The sequence below is a fragment of the Parus major genome, chromosome 15 (assembly GCF_001522545.3).
Source record: "Parus major isolate Abel chromosome 15, Parus_major1.1, whole genome shotgun sequence".
Lineage (NCBI taxonomy): Eukaryota > Metazoa > Chordata > Aves > Passeriformes > Paridae > Parus > Parus major.
This window is the reverse complement of record NC_031784.1, coordinates 825,221-838,997: the sequence shown is the minus strand read 5'-3', so window position 1 is coordinate 838,997 and position 13,777 is coordinate 825,221. Positions and strand designations below refer to the sequence as shown.

The following is a 13,777-nucleotide window of genomic DNA, read 5'->3' as shown; positions in this document are numbered from 1 at the left end:
TGTGACAGCAGGGACATCTCCAGCCTGGCTGTGACAGCAGGGACATCTCCAGCCTGGCTGTGACAGCAGGGACATCTCCAGCCTGGGTGTGACAGCAGGGACATCTCCAGCCCAAGCAGTGTGCTTACTTGATTCTCTTACTTACACCGAGCCCCTCCAATAATCAAATGAAATAATCAGAGCAAAACATGGCTCTTCATGCATTAGAACTGGAAAAGCAGGTAATCTTTATTCTGAAATCGCTACCATGGTAAATAAGTAGTAATACTTTAAAGAAGATGCTGGAGTGAGTGTTCTTTGCCTACTGAAGAGATTCATATTAAATAAGTGAGCATATTAAGCCCTCCAGCAGGAACGTGTTCAGAGGATGTACACAGGAAGCGTCAATTTAAGTTGAAATGCAGAAGTGAATACCTATTAGTTTTTTTCAGTTTTAATAGGTAGCTTCCCTGAAATTTAATTTCCCTTCAGACATCTTTTGCCTTATCTTTCCTAGGGTGAAAAAAAAAGGACCTTAACAATATCTTTATAAATCTGTCTGAATTTCTGTTTCTGCCCCCAGCTGTGTGTGCATACACAGAATTTCCCAGTGGTTGTGTGTGTGTAAAGAAATAAAAGCATGGCCAACTCCTGCTTGGCTCTGAGCTGGCTGCAGCTGAATTCCCCTCTCAGTTCAGGACAGAGAGATCCCCCCTGAGCCCCTGAGTGTGCTCTGAGCCCGTCTGTAAACGCTGCTGAGCCCTCCCAAAGCACCTCCACCCTGCCTGAGCCACCAGAAAATGCATCCCTGCTCCTCTCCTGCATCATCCCAGCCACTCCATCCTTAGAAGTGCTCATCCTTCTGCAGTACACAGGGAAAAGAAGACTCAAAACTCCCCATGGCACCATAATTCTGCTCTAGAAGCACAGCAGATCTCCAGAGACATTCTTCATTAGAGAAGTGGAATGTATCTTTACAGGCTTAAAGTTCTAATTTCAAAAACCAAGAGCGTTCCTCTTGGGTTTCAAGAGGTATTTTGGCTTTTGGGTTATGTCCAGAGGGCAATCAGGAGGAGAATAAACTGATCCCTGCACTCTCCTGAAGTCCAGAGCACGCCACAAAGAATGAAAAGCTGCCTGCAAATCCCTCCCCTTTGCCATTCCTTAGCATTCTCTATTTTCTTCTTTCTCATGTATTTTCTACTAATCAGCATGTAGAGCATTAATCCAGGGCCCCACCTTGAATCTTTCCACTCTTTAGTTAAAGAAGAGCTGGATTTGCCTCCTGTTCAGCCATCCTGCTCATATCAGAGGATCCACGCCTCAGTCGTGCATAACTAATTTCAAATCTTATTTAGCATCAAGTCTCAGAATTAAGCAGCTAAGTGACAGCTGTTTAATTAACTCCTTAAGCTGATTAGAAAGCATTACAGAAATCCCCCCAAGGAAGAGTTTATAACTGTCAAGAGAGCCTAAGGCCATGTTAATGCTTCTGTTTAAATTTAGTAAGCTTCTAAACCAATAAAGTCTAAATGCTTGACATTCTCATGGATGTGGTCAAACTCAGCTTTATTTCTCCTGTTTCCACTGCAAGGGTAGGAAACAAAACCGGCCACAGAGAGGGGATTTGGGAAGTCAGGGAGCAGCAGCTGAACAAAAAAGCCAAGAGCTGCATCCCCCCACAGGAGCTGCTGCAGGTCCGGGGCACCAAGCCTCGGTTATTGGGGATTAGTTCTGAGCTGGAGTAAAGCTGAGCTTGCACCTGAAATGCAGAGTCATCTCCCAGCCCTGGCTGCAAGGAAAAAGGGTTTGTTCATCGCCTCTTAAAACCTAAATCCACCTTTAATGATAAGATTATGGCAGCTGAAGTACAAGTTTTAGAGGCAGCTGCTGGGGCCAGATACAAGGTGCTGCAGAGAAACCAAAACTGCTCCAAAGCACATTTCCTCGCCTGTAGTACATTATTGTCAGCTCTGAGCTTGCAAACAGCTTGAAAAATATAAAATATAATTCAGATTTCCTTATTTCCCTTGCTGTTTCCAGATTCTTTAGGATGCACTGGAAAAATTACTGAAAAATCAGCTGCAATTCTTCTGTGTCCCAAATATAGGAATAAAGGAGCAGTGGCCAGAAATAACCCAAATTAATTTGTGAGCCCTTTAACATAAACAGAAGAGTTGAAAGTACAAGTTGAAATACTGCAAGTATGGGAAATGATGGTGAAACCCAAATGAGAAAATGTGAAAAGACCGACATGAACTTCAAGGTTAAATGTTTGGTTTAATGTGAGCACCTTTCATCACGCAGAATGAAACCTGAAGTCTCTGGGAATAGAGAGGAGGGGGATATTATAAGAAAATTAATCACATTTCATTCAAGCACTTGCTACTTAATCAGTTTCCTTTTCCCCAGTACAGGCAGGAGAGCCCCAGAGCGACACAGGGTTAAAAAGGAGCAGCCACAGAAATCCAAGTGCACGTTTCTCTGGACAGATCCACCTGCTGACTCCCACTCTTCCCCACAGCTCCTGGAGAGGAGAAAATGGAATTTTTTGAAGGGTAAAATGTGATTGTGAACCATTGTTTAGAAAGGAGTGGGTGGCAGAATCAATGCTTCAATATATTTTTCACCCTTTCCTCCTCAGCCTGTGATTCCTTGAATAATTTCTGTCCATGTGGTGGGGGTGACACCTCCAGCCACGCTCTGTCTCCTGTCGGGGGCAGAATCAATGCAGGGAGCAGATGTGGCAAGGACGAGCAGTGGAACAAAACCCCAAACACACACAAAGCCCAGCAATCACAATTTTCCAGTTAAAAAACAAAGAGCAGCCAATGGCTGGGCTGTGCTGCAGGGAAAAAACAACACGGGATAATCAGAGCCTGTCTGCCCCTCCTACTGTCACACACGAGGCATGCAGCAAAAATACCTCATTATGTTTCATCTCAGACTTAACTTTTGCAAAGCCTTTAAGCTATTTGATATTCTCCCTAACGAACTTTCATCTCGGTGTAGATAGAATCTATCAGTGAGGCTGGAGCAGGGGGTGGGGAAGAAAAGCTGAAGATGTGAGACAGTGCTGGGTGTGGGAAATGGGGAGAGAAGGAGCAGAATGACAGGCAGGTGGTGCAAAGGAAAAGGGGGATCATTAGGAGATGACCAGCAGTGAGAGGCTTCTCGTTACACAGCCTGTGATGTGCAGCAAAAAGCCCCAGAAGGAAGGAAATGCATCTCAGCAGGGAAATGCTGCTGTAGCTGCCCCATGGAGCAGCTGCTGCCCAGGCTGGGGATTCCTTGTTTCTCCTGGGTGTGCAGTGAGGACAGGCAATCCCCGCTGTGGACACTGCCTACGATTGCAGGATGCAATTCCACATCTTTAAGTGATGGAAAAAGCCAGGAAATAAATCATGTCCCTCCCAGGGAGAGAAAAACACATTTGCCTGTTGTGTCCCTTCTCCTTCCCTCTGTGTGTGTCGTGTGGCTGAGCTGGAATGGCTCAAAACGGGGATCTTTGATTTGTTTTGTGTTTGTGCAGTGTCCAGCCCAGCTCAGAGCCCAGCTCAGAGCCCAGCTCAGAGCCCAGCTCAGGCTGTGAAGCAGCCAACAACAGGCAGCAGCTCCCTGGCAGGGCAAACACAGCAAATGTGAGAGCCAAGCCCTGGGGAGGGCTGCTGCCTCCCTTCTCTGTTGGGGATCCCTGGAATTGGGGATCCCTGGAATTGGGGAACCCTGGAATTGGGGAACCCTGGAATTGGGGAACCCTGGAATTGGGGATCACTGGAATTGGGGATCCCTGGAATTGGGGATCACTGGAATTGGGGATCCCTGGAATTGGGGATCACTGGAATTAAGGATCCCTGGAATTGGGGATCACTGGAATTGGGGATCACTGGAATTGGGGATCACTGGAATTGGGGCTCCCTGGAATTGGGGCTCCCTGCTATTACAGCTCTGGGATAAAGACACCCAAGGGTTTTGGGTCCCCAGGAGCGACTCTCCCAAGCAGCAGTAAACTTCAAAGTGGGGGTTCCTGTGTTTCTGGAGCACACAGCACAGACTGGGGAGGGCACTGAGCTGCTCAGCACAGACTGGGACCAGTGCTCAGCACAGACTGGGACCAGTGCTCAGCACAGACTGGGACCAGTGAGGCCACCTGGCTGCCCTGGGTGTCCTTCACCCCTGAGAGCTGGGGAATCAAACCCTCCCTTGGGAACTCACTTCTTCCTAGCTGTAGAGGCAATGTAAATTGAATTTGTCTCAGGTTTAAAACGACAAAGTCCCTTTGATGTGTAACATTTAGGATGTGTTAGCATCCTTCTGGGGGGCCGTCCTTTGCTGTTTGGGAGGTTTGCAGTGCTAAGTAGGCTACCACGGTCCCAGGGAGCTGTCAGGTACCTCCCCTGCTTATCAAAGTCACACCCAGGAGGCCTCAGAGCTGTCAGGCTGTGCTTCTTCAGAGAAATTGCTAATTAATTCACAGGCCCCAAACTGTAACTCCACCAAGCTGTGTGTGCATACTTGATCCTGGTCTCTAGACAAGCTGCTTTAGCTGATAATCAACAAGTCTGCTCTTGAAATCAACAAACAAATGTATTTGGGGAGGATTTCACTGCCTCCTCGTCCTGCCCCCTCCTGCCAAGCTGCTCCATGATCTCCCAGCATTTTCCCAGCTTTTAATGCCCCAAAGCCAGCTCAGCACATCCTGATTTTCCCTGTGACACCTGCAGAGCTGCTTTCCAGCCCTCTTTACAATTGTCAGCGAGTGCAGGATGCTGCAGATCTCCAGCAGCCACGTTTGCTCTCTCCTGCCATCTCCCCGAGCTTTGTTCAGCTCCCTGGGGTTAAGAAGAGCCATTAGTAAAGCAGGAAAATCAAGGTGCACACAGAGCCATAAAGGTTGAAAGAGACCTCTAAGATGAAGAAATGGATTTATCAACACATTTATCAACTCTGATGTGATTTTCCCATCACTTCAGAAGTTCTGCTGCTGCTCCTTTCCAGAGGGGAAAGCTGGGAAGCAGTGAGGTTATGAGCTGCCCAAGCCCCTGGAGCTCTGCTGTGCCATTTCCCTGCTGCACATGGAAAATCCTGCAGCACTGAACACGTCCCAAACGTGGTGGCAAGACAAGGAGAAAATGATCAGTGACCATGAGAAAACAGGAGATTGGTGAGGATGAAATCTGCCCAAATGTGGGCACTGCAAACTCCTGTGGCAGAGCCACAGAGCAAGGACCAAACCAGCTCTTCACCTTTCCAAAGAGAACAAAAAGGGTCCTAAGGAAAAGAGAACTCGTGTTCTGCAGGTCACTGTGCAGAGGAGAAGTGACTGAACTGTTCCAAATTCCCCTCCAGACTGGCCTGGCAGTTTGTGTAGCACATTCATATTTAGGAATGTCAGGCAAGAAGCAGCCTGAGCTAAATTGGGACCATCCCAGGGCCCTGGAAAGCTGCCTGCAAGCCAACAATTCATTCATGAGCAGGCTGAGGGCAGAGCAGCAGGGCAGCCTGCAGCCAGCGGGCTCTGCTGCTTCGTAATTAGCTCCTCAGCTGAGCTTTAAACAGAAACACAACAATAAACAAAGGGCACATTCGGGAGAAAGATGATGTTCCAGCTCCCATATGGCAAATGGGGCCAAAGTCTGCTCTGAGACATGTGAGCATGACCTTGGGGAGGACACCGTGGTGGCCAGGACAGGATTTGGGTCACACACGTCCTTAGAAAGAGCCCAAGGACAAGGAAGGCTTCAGCCTCCTGCCACTGTGGCTAAACCCATCACTGCTGTGCTGAGAGGGGATCCACACCCCATTTCTAGGCACAAAAACCATTTATCTCCTGTACCTTGGTCCTAACACTGCCATCCCTGCACCTGAGGAGCCAAAAACTTCAGCTCTTTGCATTTGGTCTTGGGCAGAAATTTATTATTTTTTAATGGAACACAGCAACCAAGGGTTTATTTCTAACTATGCCCCTAGTTACAAATTCCAGGCTCTCAGAGGTGGTTTTGTGCCTGGACTTCAGCAGCACAACTTGCTTTGAGCTTTTGCTGTGTGATGGGCCAGTGACAACTGCCAGGACATAAATGGGTGCAAATCTTTGCTGATTTGGCAGATGTGCCAAGGTATGACCCAACTCTTGACTCCCCTGATAAAGGCTCTGGGAAAGGGCAAAAGAATCTGAATGAAGATCAAATATTTCCCGGTCCAGAAGGAGGCTGAGAAAGCAGTGAGCCTGCAAGCTCTGCTTTGATCACTTAGCCTTGTAGATTTGTGACAAATTGTTTTTTCTGCATGAATCTGAACTGATCCAGATTTACATGAGTAGTTAAAAAGTAACACCAATTGGGAAATAAAATCCCTAACAGCACCACAGAGCTGTTAGCAATAAACTTAAGAAGAAGTTTGACAGACAGATGCTTTACAATAGGAAAAAAAAAATAATAACAGAGAAAAAGAGAGGTTGGACACTTGTAAAGCTGCTTGTGGCAGGCTGAAAGCAGAGAATCCAAAAAGCCATTAGAAAAAAGACATGAAGAGTCTTGTAGTAATGTCCTGGGGAACATGCTTGCTTCAGATTCAATGCCTTTAAGACCCTGTTGTGTGTTCTGTGACTGTTGTTTTATGTCTAATCCTTCTGGAACGATTGGTAGAGAACTTGTGTTGGCATCAGCCCAATGTCCTCAAGGAAATAAATCTGGATTTGACATCAAATTACGCATTTTGTACCCAGGACATTTGAAGTATTTTGCTAATCTGGTGTATGCAGAGATCTGTACACCCAATAATTCTGATGTCAGTGCAAGAGGAACAGTTCCATTCTCTTCCTCCAGCTTCTTCTCATTTAAAAGATGAGGAGAAAGGCCTGTGGGTAAAGGCCTGTGTCCAGGACTGCTGACTGCATGGTGTGAGCTGAGCAGCTCCAGGCTGCAGCACTGCCCCTGACAAATGCAGAATTGCTGCTGGGTGCTGCAGGGGAGGCTGTTCCAAGGACAGAACCCAGCAGGGACCAGCTCAGCCACACCTCAGCTGCTTTTACAGAGCCCACCAGCTGAAACAAACCCAGCTGGGAGCACCTCAGGGTCTTCTGGGGTTTATTGAGAATTCTGGAAGTTAAGAAATACCTGCTTGAGGAATGTTTTTTTCCCAGGTGAGCAATGTGGGGCTGAGTTTACAGTTAGGAAGGAAGGGGAAGGTGAGGAGCCTTTCATTGATAGTTGATAAAGCACTTGCTGTGATCAATAAGTGCCTCAGTGGCCCTGCTGTGCCCATCCATCTCCCTGCTCCAGCCTGCCCAGACACAGCTCTGGCAAAGCCAGCTGACAAATGGGACTGCTGTGTGACAAGCTTGTTTATTGGGTTCAAAAGGAAGACCAAAGTCTTTAAATGGCAATAATAAATGCTTCTGTAAGATACTGCCAGACACATCAGACAAACATAATCTGACTTCTGCTTTTATTTGGTCAGGTTTTCCTGTTGGTTCAGAATTTACTGCAAGCTCGAGGCCCTGCAGCCAAGGTCTGTACCAAGCTCCTGAGCTACCTTGGCAAAGGAGAGCTTTGCCCCTTCTCCAAAATGAGTTTCACAGAACCTGGGGTGGCTCTGACTCCAGTGAGACCCAGCTTGAGCTGAGCAGTGACTCAGAGAGGCTGATCACAATCTCCCCATCACTCAGTGCTGGTTTTGTGTCTTCCTGCTTCCCACTTCAGGAATTTCCCCAAGGCCCCCAGCATTCCAACTCCCTCGTCACAAAAAGCAAATCATCCCTTCTGATTTCCTCTTCTAACCTGCCTGGATTATTTCCTGGGCATGTCCAGGACAACAGGCCAGAAAGTGAGGCAAGAAAAAAGCAGTGAGTGAGAGAGGCTACAAGAGGAATTCCCAGGAGGATCAGGGGCCTGGTGAAACACAACCACCAGCAGAGATTCAAGGTCTTCCATCACAAGTGAAAAGGGAAAATTATCAGCTGGCTGGGCTCAAAACAAAGACAAGACTGTGTTTTTCCAAACAATGTCGCTGCATCAGGAAATCCATGGCTACAGAAAATGGGAATGTTTACATGGATTGATCTCCATTGCAGTTTAAAGGGAAATCAAACTAATTAATGGCAGAAAGAACTGGATCCCACCCCTAGATGACAAAACCTGCACAGCTGGGATGCAGCTTCCTTCTCTCTCACATCATTCCATCATTGCTGCTCCCAGCCCTGCTGGGGACACAGGACAATGCCTGGCCTGGGCACAGGGATTGTCCTCCCTGGAGCTGCACTGCCAGAGAGGAATTACAGCTTCTTCCCAGCGAGCTGCTCCTCTGCTGCCCTGCTTTTAGGGACCCTCTCTGCAGACAGACTTGAAGAATTGTACTGGTTAATGGAATGGATTTTGGCATTAGTGGAAAATATAAGCCCTCAATATCAAATATTAAATTATTCCTGATTAATTCTTTTATGGGCTCGGACTTGCAACTGATTTAATACTCCTGGATAATTACTTCTGTTATAACTGTGCCTTTGATTTTTAATTAACCATACAAAGTTTCTCATTCAAATCTAATATTACCTTTGTTAACAATGTCAACTCTCTGTTTAGGGATTCTGCTCACATTAAACTCTATGCTGAGAAATTAAAATCTGCTTTTCCACAACTGTGTGAACAGATTCTGTACGAGCCTTATTTATTCTACATAATTATCTAGGAAAATACTGTTTCTGGTATCCTGAGCACTGCTGTCTGCCAAGTACCCCCGTTCCTTACAGCACTGCTCTCTCCTCCCCTCATCCCAGAATCCCAGGCTGGTTTGGCTTGGAAGGGGCCCCAAATTCACCCCCTGCCATGGGCAGGGACCCCTCCCACTATCCCAGGCTGCACAAAAAGTCAAAGCACAACATTTTCAAACCTGGGCGCCTTTACTCACCTAAATTCTTCTTTACAGATGTAATTAAGTGAATTTACTCCATTAAAATCCAATAAAAGTGAGCTGCCTGGGAATTGCCTGCTGAGCAATTCCAGTGATCCTTGAAATTCAGACTCTGGGTTTGGGTGTCACACTTGAACCATTCACATCAGAATCTGGTCCTTGCTTTGAGAATGCCCTTTGTAATTCCTCGTAATTACATTCCCATTTAGCCATGGAGAGAGGTTTGTGTCAGTCTTTTTGGCAGGTCCATGTGTGGGCTCAGAAAGAGACACAACCTCCAGGTAGTGCCTGGCTTAATGGAGGTGATTGGCAAAGCTCCCATAAGCAAATTAAACAGTTTGTTTTTGCTCTATCTAATGTTTTTACAAAGGTTATTCTTAGAGTATTTGGCACTGGCCTGTTTGACCTGTCAGCTCAATGCAGCTGTGCAGAGCAAATCAAACTGCAAGCTCATCTCTTGTGGTTGTTGCATCAGCTCTCCCTCCTTTGGGAGCTTTTCCATCCTCCTCGTTAAACCCTTCAGAAGAGCAGCTTTTCACTGAAGGCCTTCTCCCCTTCTTCTATTAAATACCTTTGGTTTTAGGGAGGACAAATTCAGACTTTTGTAATCCAAGTCACATCCTGGCATTTCTCAGTCCATTTTGCTGTTTGTGACCCCTGCCCTCTCAGAGATGAGGTTCAGAACAAGTTTAAGGAATAGGGCAGCAATTACCAAAGGACTCGGAGAGGAAGGAGAGCTGACCTCGACACTGACTCCTGCTCCAGCCTCAAACACCCTGAAAGGGCTGGAGAACAGCTCTGAGCCCTGACTAAGCTTCTCTGTGCTTAACAAAAGATCAGAATCCTCCAGCCTGCAGGGCACTGGACAGCTGTAATGCAATTCACTCACTACTGTGATGAGGAACATATAAAAAATATAAATATATATGTATTAGATATACATATAAATTAAATATAAATATATATGTATTAAAAACTAAGTATGTGAGTGCTGCTGATTGTCAATTCTCACAAATGCTAAAGGATTTCTGAGAACCTACAAAGATCTGGCAGAATTTCTAGATATTTTAAAGCTTTCAACTATTTTCCATTAGGATTCTCAGCGGAGTTCAACTGAGAATCAAAAGCTTTGCAGAGAGACATGAAAAATGCAAAGACAGGAATGATGTGCTGCTGCTGCAGCTCCCCTGGCAGGAACCCCAAGGAACTGAGCTCAGGAACATCAGGGCTGTGCCCTGACTCTGCCCAGCCACAGGGTCACACCTGCCTGCATCCCAGAGCACAGGAGGAGAAAAGCTCATTCCATGGCTCACACCAAGAAAATGGAGTCTAAGAAAATAATTATCTTGTGCTTGAGGAAATATGGAAATGACCATGAGCTGCTGCATTTAACAGACTTTTTGAAATGAAATTATTTGTATTCAACCATGTGCAAAACCAATGATCATTTTTGGTTTTGATCAGCTCAACCTGTTCTTTGGGGAAATTAATTTGATGCTCTGGGTATAAACACTCTTTCAAAATGCTCACCATGAAGCAATGTTTTCCTCCTGCTCTCCTCAGCACCAAAGCAATTTTCAAAGCATTCCCATTGATAACACAAAGCAGACGAACCATTTCACGAGGAGGAGCAGAAATTGCAATCAGAGAGGTAATACACAATTTAATCCATATTCATCAGCAGGCCACACGTGGCTGGTGAGGCAGAGCAGGCATTTCTGGCTGCTGGAGCACAGCTTCAGGCCCAGGTGCTCTGCTCAGCCCCTGCCCTGGCCACAGCAAACACACAGAGCGGTGTCAGGAGCTCGTGGCAATGAGCTGAGAACATCCAGAGCTCATTAAATACCAGGGAAAAGCATTTGGAGTCTCCTCACACTGGTGACAGCTCTGGGCCAGCTCCAGGGCAGCACATCCGAGCTCCTCACAGGCAGAGCTGCTCAAAGCAGCCCTGGATGGAGGGATGAAACCCCTGTGACTGAGCCAAGAAGATGTGAATCCTGCTGGGAAAAGGAGAAATGAGAGCCAAGCTGGGAGGGAGGGAGGGAGGGAGCCCTGACCCTGCAGAAGCTGCAGCAGCATCAGAGCCTCGTGTTGGGGCTGTGGAGCAGGAACACCAGAGGAACCAAACCTGGCTGCCCCAGCCCCTCTGCCACCCCCAGCTCCCCTGGGTCCTGCTGAGCCCACAGACACTCAACAACATTGGGGGTCCCTTTTGTGCTGGGGCAGCTGAAATGGCTCAGCTCGGGGTCTGCTGAGTGCTGAGCCATCAGCCAGGACGGGGTGGGCACTCCTGACCTAAAGCTTTACCTGGAGAACTGGGAAGGACACCTGGGAACTGAGGTGCTCTCTCCAGTGCTCACCAGCCCAGCACGTGTCCCTCTCCCAGCACCTTCCAGCTGAAGGGGCTGAGGTGGGAGCAGGGAAAAGGGGCCAGGCCATGTCTGTCCATCTCTGATCTTCTGCTTTCCCCAACCAGCACAGAACCTTCATTTCCTTCCCAGCTGGTCTTTAATGCCCAGAATTATCAATATCAATATCCTCATTCATTTTCTTTCAGTTCCTTCTGTAATTGCTTGGGGATAGTAAATGCTGCCAGTATTGGGGTCATTATTAACCCCAGGCAAAATGTGCATTGAAGAGCACAAGCCTTGATTCCTGCCTTGTTACCATAGTTACACCTGGCCAAGAGGTGACACCTGAACTCTGCCTTCAGGCTCTAAGTAAGTGATGAAGAACTGAAGAATCTCAGAAAATGAAATGACAGCGTTTGAAGAAGAAAAGGTCAAGCACACTCATGGGAAAATCTTAAAAATTTACACTCACACTATTAATTTCCATAAACAACTTGTTATCACCCTGCCTACTCAGATCTGATGAGATTATTCTTGCCAGCTCTTGATCGTGATACTGTGCAAGTGCATATTGAAAAGTTCTGCCTTTGATCACGGGGAGCACAGCTATCACAGATAATGTACACACTGCATGCCTGCTAATCTTATTCTGATTTTTCCTGGGAAGTGAGCAGTTCTGAAACATGCATCTCACATCAGGAAACTTCCACCATCGCAGAAAAAGCAGAAAACAGGCGTTAATCAATTTTAAATCTGACAAATGCTTAATACCAATACTTATACCCCCAGATTTCTCCATCTGTCAAAATATTTCAGCAATTCCAGCAGTTACAGATGTGTAACCGCTGGGCCTGAAGACAAAGTTACTGCTGAAAGGGAGCAGTGCTGTGCTAATGCACCCCAAGGGAGTTTTAATTCCCCTCTCTGCTGAGGTGGGAGCACAGCTCTGCAAACCCCGGGCTCGCAGGGAAAGCCAACTCATTCCCTTCTTTCACTGGAGTGACACTAAAGCCCCAGGGATGTTTCAGTGACAGGACACACCACATCCATGCTGGGAATGTTTACAGCTCCCAGAGAAGGTGCTGAGGTTGGCAAAGGCTTTTTCCCCTCTGTGTTCCACAGCTGGATTAAGGGAGCTGAAGCACATCAGAAAGAGGGATTCAGCTCAGGCTGAGCCCAGGGTCTGTCACCACTCTCCTTGAGGTGTGACATATGTCACTTCACTGTTGTCACACAGCGTTCCATGCTAGGCTAGATGTGAAGTTTTGAAAAAAAAAGGAACTTTGTAATCATACATGTCATGTCAGATTTATTCCTAGCAGGGAGATGACCAGCCTCTGAAAGAAAGACTCAAAGTCATTGTTCACACAGACACACCCGGCTTCTTCTGTGCTTGAAGGATAGTTTATTGTTGTTTTGGGGGGCTGTTTTCATTAGAGTTAAATAAACCCAAATAATGTATCAGAAAATTGTGAACCTTTTCACCTAGTGTTACCCTTCCTTTAGATGTTCAAAGTTCCTCTGCCTGCTTTCCTCCACACCAACCACGCTCCTGGGTGTCCCAGTATCTCAGTCTCTGGGTTTAGAATTTTAACATTGAAAAAGCAGAGCAGGAGGAGTTTCCTGCAGTCCCAGATAAATGAGGCTGGCAGCCATGTGGCCCCAGTGATTTCAGAGTTCTCCCTGTGCACTGGAGGATGTCAGATCTGCATCCCAGGAAGTTTGTCTATCCTACAAAGTCTGTATTCTGCACAGATCCACGTCCCATGATAAAGCAGATCTGTTACAACACATCTTGCAGGGCAGACATGGGTGCCATGAATCTGAAAAGCCAACCTGTCAATCCAGAGGCAGCGAGCTCATTTTCCTGAACAGCTTTCAAGGACATTTACCATAAATCTGTGAAAGAAGAGCTACTTACAGGTCTGGGATTTATAGAAAGTGCTGCCTATTTGTGCTCTGTCTTCTGTCAATAGCATTAAGATTTGCAGTTTGCACTGAATTATCCAATGACCTAAATCCTAGCAAGCTATCAAAATCTGTTTCCCAGATAAAGCCATGCTGGGGTTTGATACATTTATCAGTGCCAGACACACAGCACTGCTTACAAGCACAGCAATTCCTCAAGTCTTCCTCAGCAGCAGACAAAAGGGAGGTACAAATGAATTACAACCTATCCACTCCAATGGTTTAAAATAATTATCACCCATTGGAAACAAAGTAATACAATTCCTGCCTCCTTATTTCACACAAACTCCTGCCTGTAATGAGGCACTGTTTATTTATGTAATGTAAAGCATCCAAATCTTATGCTGACAGCTCCAGAATGATTTATTGTTCTTCCATTATGCTAAATACTTGGGCTAGATCATGCCTCATTATCCAAAACCTAATCCATTGAGCAGGAGGGGGTGTGGGAGAGGCAGGGCTGTGCTGAGTGTCACTGGGGCTTTGTGGTGACAGGGACCCCACATCAGGCCTGCAGGATGTGACAGGGAAACTTCTCTGTCCTCACCTCTCTCCAGCACCACGGGGATCTT

General features: G+C 46.7%; 1 protein-coding gene across 1 annotated transcript in view; it reads right to left on the bottom strand.

Moving 5' to 3' along the window:
* TMEM132D (transmembrane protein 132D) overlaps positions 1–13,777 on the bottom strand; it is a 185,485-nt gene that overhangs the window by 32,655 nt on the left and 139,053 nt on the right. The gene's annotated exons all lie outside the window — the stretch shown is intronic.